Here is a 7,833-nt window from a genome sequence, read left to right as displayed (position 1 = left end):
CACATCATCTACACCTCCGGTCAACGAGGGTCAAGCCACGGTCAACAAAGGCAGCTTAAACAGTGTTGCGTAAGCTGTTGGGTCACGTCAATGCAAATGGTGATTTGTCCGTGTTACACAGGTTGTGGGAAACATAATCCAACTCTGGATTCAATTCCCATGACGACCAAAACCTCCAGCTCATCCACGAGGCTCATTACGTGTTGCTGAACCTTTAATACGCATGACAGTTAGTTCATTTTCTGTTTCTAGCTTTACGCATTAGGCCATCGTTCAGATGCCTATAAAAACTAGCGTCTGCGTACGCTTAATGTTACTTTTTAGTTGTTGTGTTTTATGTACTCGTTATAATTTTAGTGCATTTCAAAACTCTGTTTTAATAGTGCTGTTCTAGCACTCTTGACTGTACTTTTCTGCATATGGAGTAATAGAAGACAGTGCTGTTCTGAAGTTTTCAAATCCGTGAGTCTTCTTTGGGTTTTATGGATGGAGGGCCCCCGTTCATGACAGCCCTTGTATAGTATTTTATGTTCATAATCTTGCTATTTCCTTATTTTCCATTCAGCACTTTCCTTTTATTTGAAACATGTACAGCTTGATTTACCTTCATTATCATTTCATTTGCAGCCTTTACTTTGACTGATCAGATTTGTTTTTCTGCAGGTTTTTTACCCGGGATTGTGTGTGTGTTTGTGTATTTGCTTTATATCTAGTGGTAGTTTCAGTTGTCATATTCATAGTGCTGCCTTTTACTCTGTTTTCTAGTTTAGCTTTTAGTTTAGTTTCTCAAGTTGTATGCTAACTGATTAATGGTCTCTTTATCATAAACTGCTTATCTTTAAGAGAGCAGAATACTAATGAATTACAGCTTGTTTTGAAGTAGTCTTGGCTTATATCACTAACTCTCTTTTTCCACTTGTTACACATAACAATGTATGTTGGAAGCAGAATGATGGAGAAAGGCACAGTGGTGTTATAATTTGTCATTTAGAGCTTTATCATTTCTTAGACTTATCTTTAGCTACTTCCTAATCGTGTTTTACACAGTACTATGTATTAGAAGCAGAGAGTTAGGAAGAGATAAACATTATCATTGGTCTTTGAAGTGATTTTCTTATCTTTTTATTTGCAGCAACATGAGTAGTGACTAATGCCATTAGAAAGTGGTTCTTTGCTTTCAGTTCATTTCAAGTTATTTATTTCCTTTAAAGTTTTTCCTTTGCAAATTCAGCAGGTAGTTAGAAACCACCAATCACACACCCTCACTCATCTAGAATTCACTTTACACACACTATCACTCATCTGTTTATAAAACTCCATTCCATCTTAGGAAGATAAATTAACCACAAACAACACCCCAAACGACAAAAAGACTCTAAGAGGTTGCTTAAGTACATATAGTACACCTTCACTTCATCAGCTTACGAGCCCCGGGTTGAAAATTAATGATATCAATTTAGGAACACTAAATTGACTAAACATTTTGGCGTCGTTGCCGGGGAAGTGAAATTAAGTAGCCATATTCTTAGAGAAAAAAAAAACATAAAATTTCAAGGAAAGAAGTTGATAACCTATCAAAGTATGCTCTCCTCTTGCACTTCAAAGTGATCTGGAGGATCAGAAAAGAGAAAGTTATTGATTTAGTAGTTTCTTGAGTATGCTCTCTTCTTGCACCTAGAGTGACCTGGAAGATCAGAAAAAGAACTATTAACTTGACTTGAAGAAAAATAATAAAAAAAAAATGACATGCATAGAGCTAGAGATTCTAGGGGAAGGTTTTTAGCTAGAGCTCGAAGTTCAATTTTTACAAGTCCATCTGCTTCAAGGGATAGACAAGAGACACCTCCCTTATCTCCAACCGACACTCCTAGTCCTAGAATTCCTGGAATTCAAGAGCCAAGAGTTGACTCTCCCACACCTTCTATTGAATTTGAACCAGGAAGAGACTCTTCTCTTTCTCCTACAGGAAGACCAATTGTAATTGAGGAAATAGAATCACCTGAAGAAGAAGGAGAAATCTCTTCTCATTCACCCTTTGTAGAGGAACCAGAAGATTTTGAAATCCCTAGGAGAACCATCATGGCAGAGGAAGAAGGAGGTGGTAGAGGTAGAGGTAGAGGAGGAGGAGGAAACAACAATAATAATGGAGGAGGTAGAGGTCCCCTTGGAGGAGGAAATAGAGATGGGGATAATTCATTTGGGTTTCCCATTGTTAATGAGGATTCCCGAGCTACTATGAAAAACATATCACCATCTGTCCTCCCAAATTTCCATGGGTTAAGAACTGAGGACCCTGAAACATTTTTGTTTGAATTTGAAGTTGTGTGTCGAACTTATGACTATCTGGATGATACTCAGAAACTCAAATTGTTCCCCTCAACATTAAAAGATCAAGCTTTGAAATGGTTCATGGGGTTACTCACTCAATCCATTAGGTCTTGGGATGAAATGAAACAAACCTTTTTGGATAGGTATTTGGACTACTGTATGCCTACTAATCACAAGGACGAGGTATTTAAAATGATGCAAAGAGAAGATGAGAGCTTAGAAGATTTACTTGAAAGATTTCAATATAACTTGAAAAGAGCAAAAATGAGTAGCTTGGATGAAGAGACCTTAAAAGCCCTCTTATTAAAAGCCATTAGGGATGAATGGATAGATATCTTAAACATGATGGGGAAAGGAGATATTTCTCAACTTTCACTCAATGATATAGCAGAACTCTGTATCCATCTCTCAAGGGGCAAATCAAAAACTCAAAAAGGGCCTAGAGATCCTTCTCTCCTTAGAGCAAATAAATCTACAACGGGATCAGTAAGTAGGGCTGAAATCGGCCATATGCTTGATGAATTCAAAACTGACATCTTAGGGAGTCTTAGTGAACAACTAGATACCCTTAAGATTCACAATAAACAAAAAGCAGAAGCTGAGGCTTTGGCCATCTTTTGCCCGAAATGTAGAAAGAAACATGCTTTAAGGGAATGTCCCTTGGATGCACACGTTGTAGAAACATGCGTAATTTGCTCAGAAACTCATGAGACCAAGGATTGTCCTTCAATTCCTGGCCTCAAAGCAGTCTTTCAAGAGGATCCAAGTACACTTGAATCTCTCTGTTTTATTGCAAGGAGACCTTGGCAAGGGCAACAGAATCAAGGGTTTAACAACTCTATGAATTTTCAATCCCAACCAAATTGGAATCCTTGGCAACAATCTTGGCCTCAACCTCAAAATGCTTTTCAAGCATGGATGCAAAGCATGCAAAATCCTTATGGGAGACTTGCTCAATTCTATCAATATCCTCCATCATTTCAGAATCAGCAAGCTCCACAACTTCCAAATCAATGTCAACAACTATCATTGCCATACCCTCAACAACAACAACCTCCTCCACAAAATCAAAATTCTCAACTCTCGCTTCAATCCCAGCAGAAGTCAAATCAACTTCCCTCTCAGCCATTACCCAATCCAAATAATAGGAACCCTCAAAATGCTTACATGATGGAAGGTCAACCATTTCCTACCTATATGATTGTTCCTCTCAATGAAGTACAACTTAGATCAGGTAGAATCCTAGACCAACCTTCTACAAGTGTTCAACAACCAAGCATTTCTGAGGAAGAATCTCTCAAAGTCAATAAGGGTTCTGAAGTATCACTTCAAGACCAAAATATCCAAAAAGAAAAAGAAAAATAATCAACCTCTACAACTCCCATAGTTGAGCAACCTACATCTTTAGCTACACCTCCTTTTCCTGAAAGATTACAAATTGACAAAGGAGTGGAGAAGCAAATTTGGTTGCCTGACTATAGTTTTCTAGATGAATTGAAGAATGTCTGTATCAAGATCCCCTTGTTACAAGCCATTAAGGAAATTCCCATTCTAGCAAAGACAATAAAGGAGTTGAGTTTGAAGAAAACAGTAAAAAGAACCAGAGATACCAAAAGGATACATCTAGTTGGAAAAATTGCAGACATTATGATGGGTAAGATTACCATGCAAAAGTATGTGGATCCCGGTAGCCCTATTGTCAAAACTCATGTTAATGGGGTTGAAATCCCAAATACTTTGATTGACTTAGGAGCCGCTATCAACATCATGAGTAGACAGACCATGGATCAGTTAAAGCTTCCTAACCTTCTCTTTACACCTACTTTGCTGCAACTTGCAGATAGATCAATCATTAAACCTGATGGTGTATTGGAAGACATTCCAGTCTCTCTAGATTCTTGGGAATATCCAGTTGATTTTATGATTTTAACTCCCAAGAACAACCTAGGAGGACATCCTCTTATCTTAGGAAGACCTTGGCTAGCAACAGCTGATGCCTTCATCAGTTGTAGGTCTGGGGACATGTATATATCAGATGGTAATTCTACCAAGAAATTCAACTTGTATCCTCCAGCAAAGGCAATAACAGAAATAGGAGAAGATGAGTGGGTCGATGATGAGGATACTATTCAACCTGTTCTAACCATCTCTGAGATTAGTGAAGACAGTCAAATTCTAAATACATTAGAAAATTTTGAAGTATCTTTAGAATATGACTCTACACATTTTCAGATAGATGCAGACATTGAATATCTCTCCTCTAGACAGATGTCTCTCTTCTCAATGGAAGAGTTTGGTAGTTCTACAGTTGAAATCCTTCCAGGAAAAACTTTGAACATTAACAGAAACTTGGAAAGATCACAACAAGAAGAATTAACCAAACTTTTGCAAAAACATTCCACTGCATTTGCATGGGAATACACTGACATGAAAGGAATCGATCCTAAGACTTGTATTCATCACATCTATATTGAGGAAAACAGCAGACCTATTAGGCAACCACAAAGAAGGATGAATCCAAACCTTAGGGAAATCGTGAAAGAAGAACTCCAGAAATTGCTCAAGGTAAAATTCATTTACCCCATTTCAGATAGCCAATGGGTTTCTCCCTTGGTTATAGTGCCCAAAAAGAATGGTAAATGGAGAGTTTGCATTGATTATCGAGAATTGAACAAGGCAACCTTAAAGGATCATTTTCCTCTACCTTTTATTGATCAGGTACTAGACACTTTAGCAGGTAAAAAGTATTTCTCATTCTTGGATGGTTTTAGTGGGTATAATCAAATTCAGGTAGCACCTGAAGATCAAGACAAAACCACATTTACTTGTCCTTGGGGAACTTTTGCCTACCGAGTACTCCCTTTTGGATTGTGCAATGCACCCGCTACATTTCAAAGGGCTGTACTAGGAATCTTTTCAGATCTGATTCATGATTGTGTAGAGGTATACATGGACAATTTCACAGTTTATGGTAATACATTTGAAGAAGCTTTGGAAAATTTGGAAAAAGTACTGATAAGATGTAAGGAAACAAATCTTTCTTTAAGTCATGAAAAGTGTTTTATGATGTTTACTGAAGGGATTGTTTTAGGACATCATATTTCAGGAGATGGGATTAAGGTTGATAGATCCAAAGTTGAAGTCATCTCTAAGTTACCTGTTCCAAATTGCCAGAAAGATGTTAGAAGTTTTCTTGGGTTTACTGGATATTACAGAAGATTTATTGAAAACTTCACTAAGATAGCATCCCCTCTTTTCAAATTTCTTACCAAAGACTGTGAGTTCAAGTGGGATCCTGACTGTCAATCTGCCTTTGAAGCTTTAAAAACTAGAATATCTGAAGCACCCATCTTAAGGGGGCCAAATTGGAAACTCCCTTTCCACATTTCTACTGATGCTTCAGATACAGCTCTAGGAGCTGTTTTGGGACAAAAGGGTTTGATCCCTTATGCCATTTATTACACCAGTAAAAATTTGACTCCCACTGAGTTAAATTACACTGTTACAGAAAAAGAGTTCTTAGCTGTGGTACATGCGATCAATAAGTTTAGACACTACATAATCGGCTATGAAACCTTTGTCCATACTGATCACTCTGCCATAAGATATTTAATGAACAAACCTGTCACTAATGGTAGAGTTACAAGATGGCTTTTACTTTTACAAGAATTCAACATTACTGTGTTAGATAGACCTGGAAAGCAAAACACAGTAGTTGATTTCTTGTCTAGAATCCAAAACACTAATGAAGATTCTCCAGTAGAAGATAAGTTTCCAGATGAATACTTGTTTGCAGTGACTACCAAAACTCCTTGGTATGCAGATATGGCTAATTATCTAGTTACAGGGAAGCTACCTCTACACTTATTTCCTAATGAGAAAAGGAAAATCATTCAGGAGAGTTCACATTTTTCTTGGATTTCTAATGAATTGTTCAAAACAGGGCCAGATTGTGTAATCAGAAGGTGTGTTCGGGAAGATGAAATGCCTGACATCCTTAAGGCATGTCATGATGAACCATGCGACGGGCACTTTGCTGACAAGAGGACAGCCTATAAAATCCTTTCTCTAGGATATTATTGGCCTTCTCTCTTTAAAGATGCAAAGCAATATGTTAGAAGGTGTGACAGCTGCCAAAGAGTTGGGAAACCAACTCCTTCAAATGAAATGCCTCTACAGCCTCAGGTATGCATCGAACCCTTTGAGAAATGGGCTCTAGATTTTGTTGGACCAATTAATCCACCATCAAATCAAAAGAAGTATATACTGGTTTGTACTGATTATGTTACTAAGTGGGTAGAAGCGAAAGCATTGCCTTCTGCCACTGAAAATTCAGTTGTTCAATTTCTTTTTGAGGATATTTTCACTCGTTTTGGTGTCCCAAGGGAAATTGTGACAGATCAGGGCAGCCAATTTACATCTAAATTGATGGAGAAGCTGATGGAGGAATATAAGATCAAGCACAGAACATCTACTCCATACCATCCACAATCAAATGGCCAAGTGGAATCTACCAATAAAGTTCTTGAAGGCATCATCACCAAGACTGTTCATCTTCATAGAAGAGATTGGGCGGAAAGGCTCCCTGAAGCCTTATGGGCCTATAGAACTACATGGAAGAACACAACAGGACATTCTCCCTATGAACTTGTTTATGGAAAGGAAGTCCTGCTTCCCATTGAGTTCCAAATCAAGACCTTCAAGATGGCAGTCCAATTGGGAATGAGCCTCTCAGAAGCCCAAAAACATAGAATGGACCAGCTAAATGAGCTAGATGAAATAAGACAAGATGCAATTCTAAGGACCGATCTAGTTCAGCACCAAAGATCTAAATGGCATGATCGTCATATCAAAGAAAGAAATTTTCAGAAAGGAGATTGGGCTCTATTGTTTGATTCAAAGTTCAAAGACTTCAAAGGAAAGTTTCAAACTCATTGGCTTGGGCCATATGAGATTGATGAAGTCTTTAGCAATGGAGCAGTTCGAGTGAAAACTATTGATGAATTTCATACTCCTCTTATTGTGAATGGCCATCGCTTGAAAATCTACCAAAAGCCATTCTCAAAAGAAGAGTTTGTCAAGTTGTTTAAAGAAGATTCTGCAATCAGGTTGGTGGGGAAGGATTCTTCTCCTCCATCAGCCTAAGCTTTGGTTTTTGAAAAAAAAAATAAAAAATAAAAAATAAAAAATAAAAATAAATGTATAGGCCTGAAAACCAGTCTCTGATTGGTAGTCCTATACAGAAAATCTGAGGTGAAAATCAGGGCCACCTGACACCCCATATTTTCTAAAAAAAAATCTCTTTTTTCTCCTTATTCCATCCCATTTCATCATTAACAGCCACTTCATTCACCATCTCATTCATTTAATCACTCTCACTCCACCTCATTTCTTTCCATCCATCCATTCATTACATTTCATTCCACCAATAAAGTCATTTTTTTTAGGTAGCTAAAGTTGTTTTGTGCAGCCGGAGAGTACCACTGCAGTTTCCGCAGCTGTCTG

Source organism: Pinus tabuliformis, chromosome 1_1 (assembly GCF_031772625.1).
Source record: "Pinus tabuliformis cultivar Carrire ecotype Pingquan chromosome 1_1, CPIR1, whole genome shotgun sequence".
NCBI lineage: Eukaryota > Viridiplantae > Streptophyta > Pinopsida > Pinales > Pinaceae > Pinus > Pinus tabuliformis.
Note: the sequence above shows the minus strand (reverse complement) of the source record.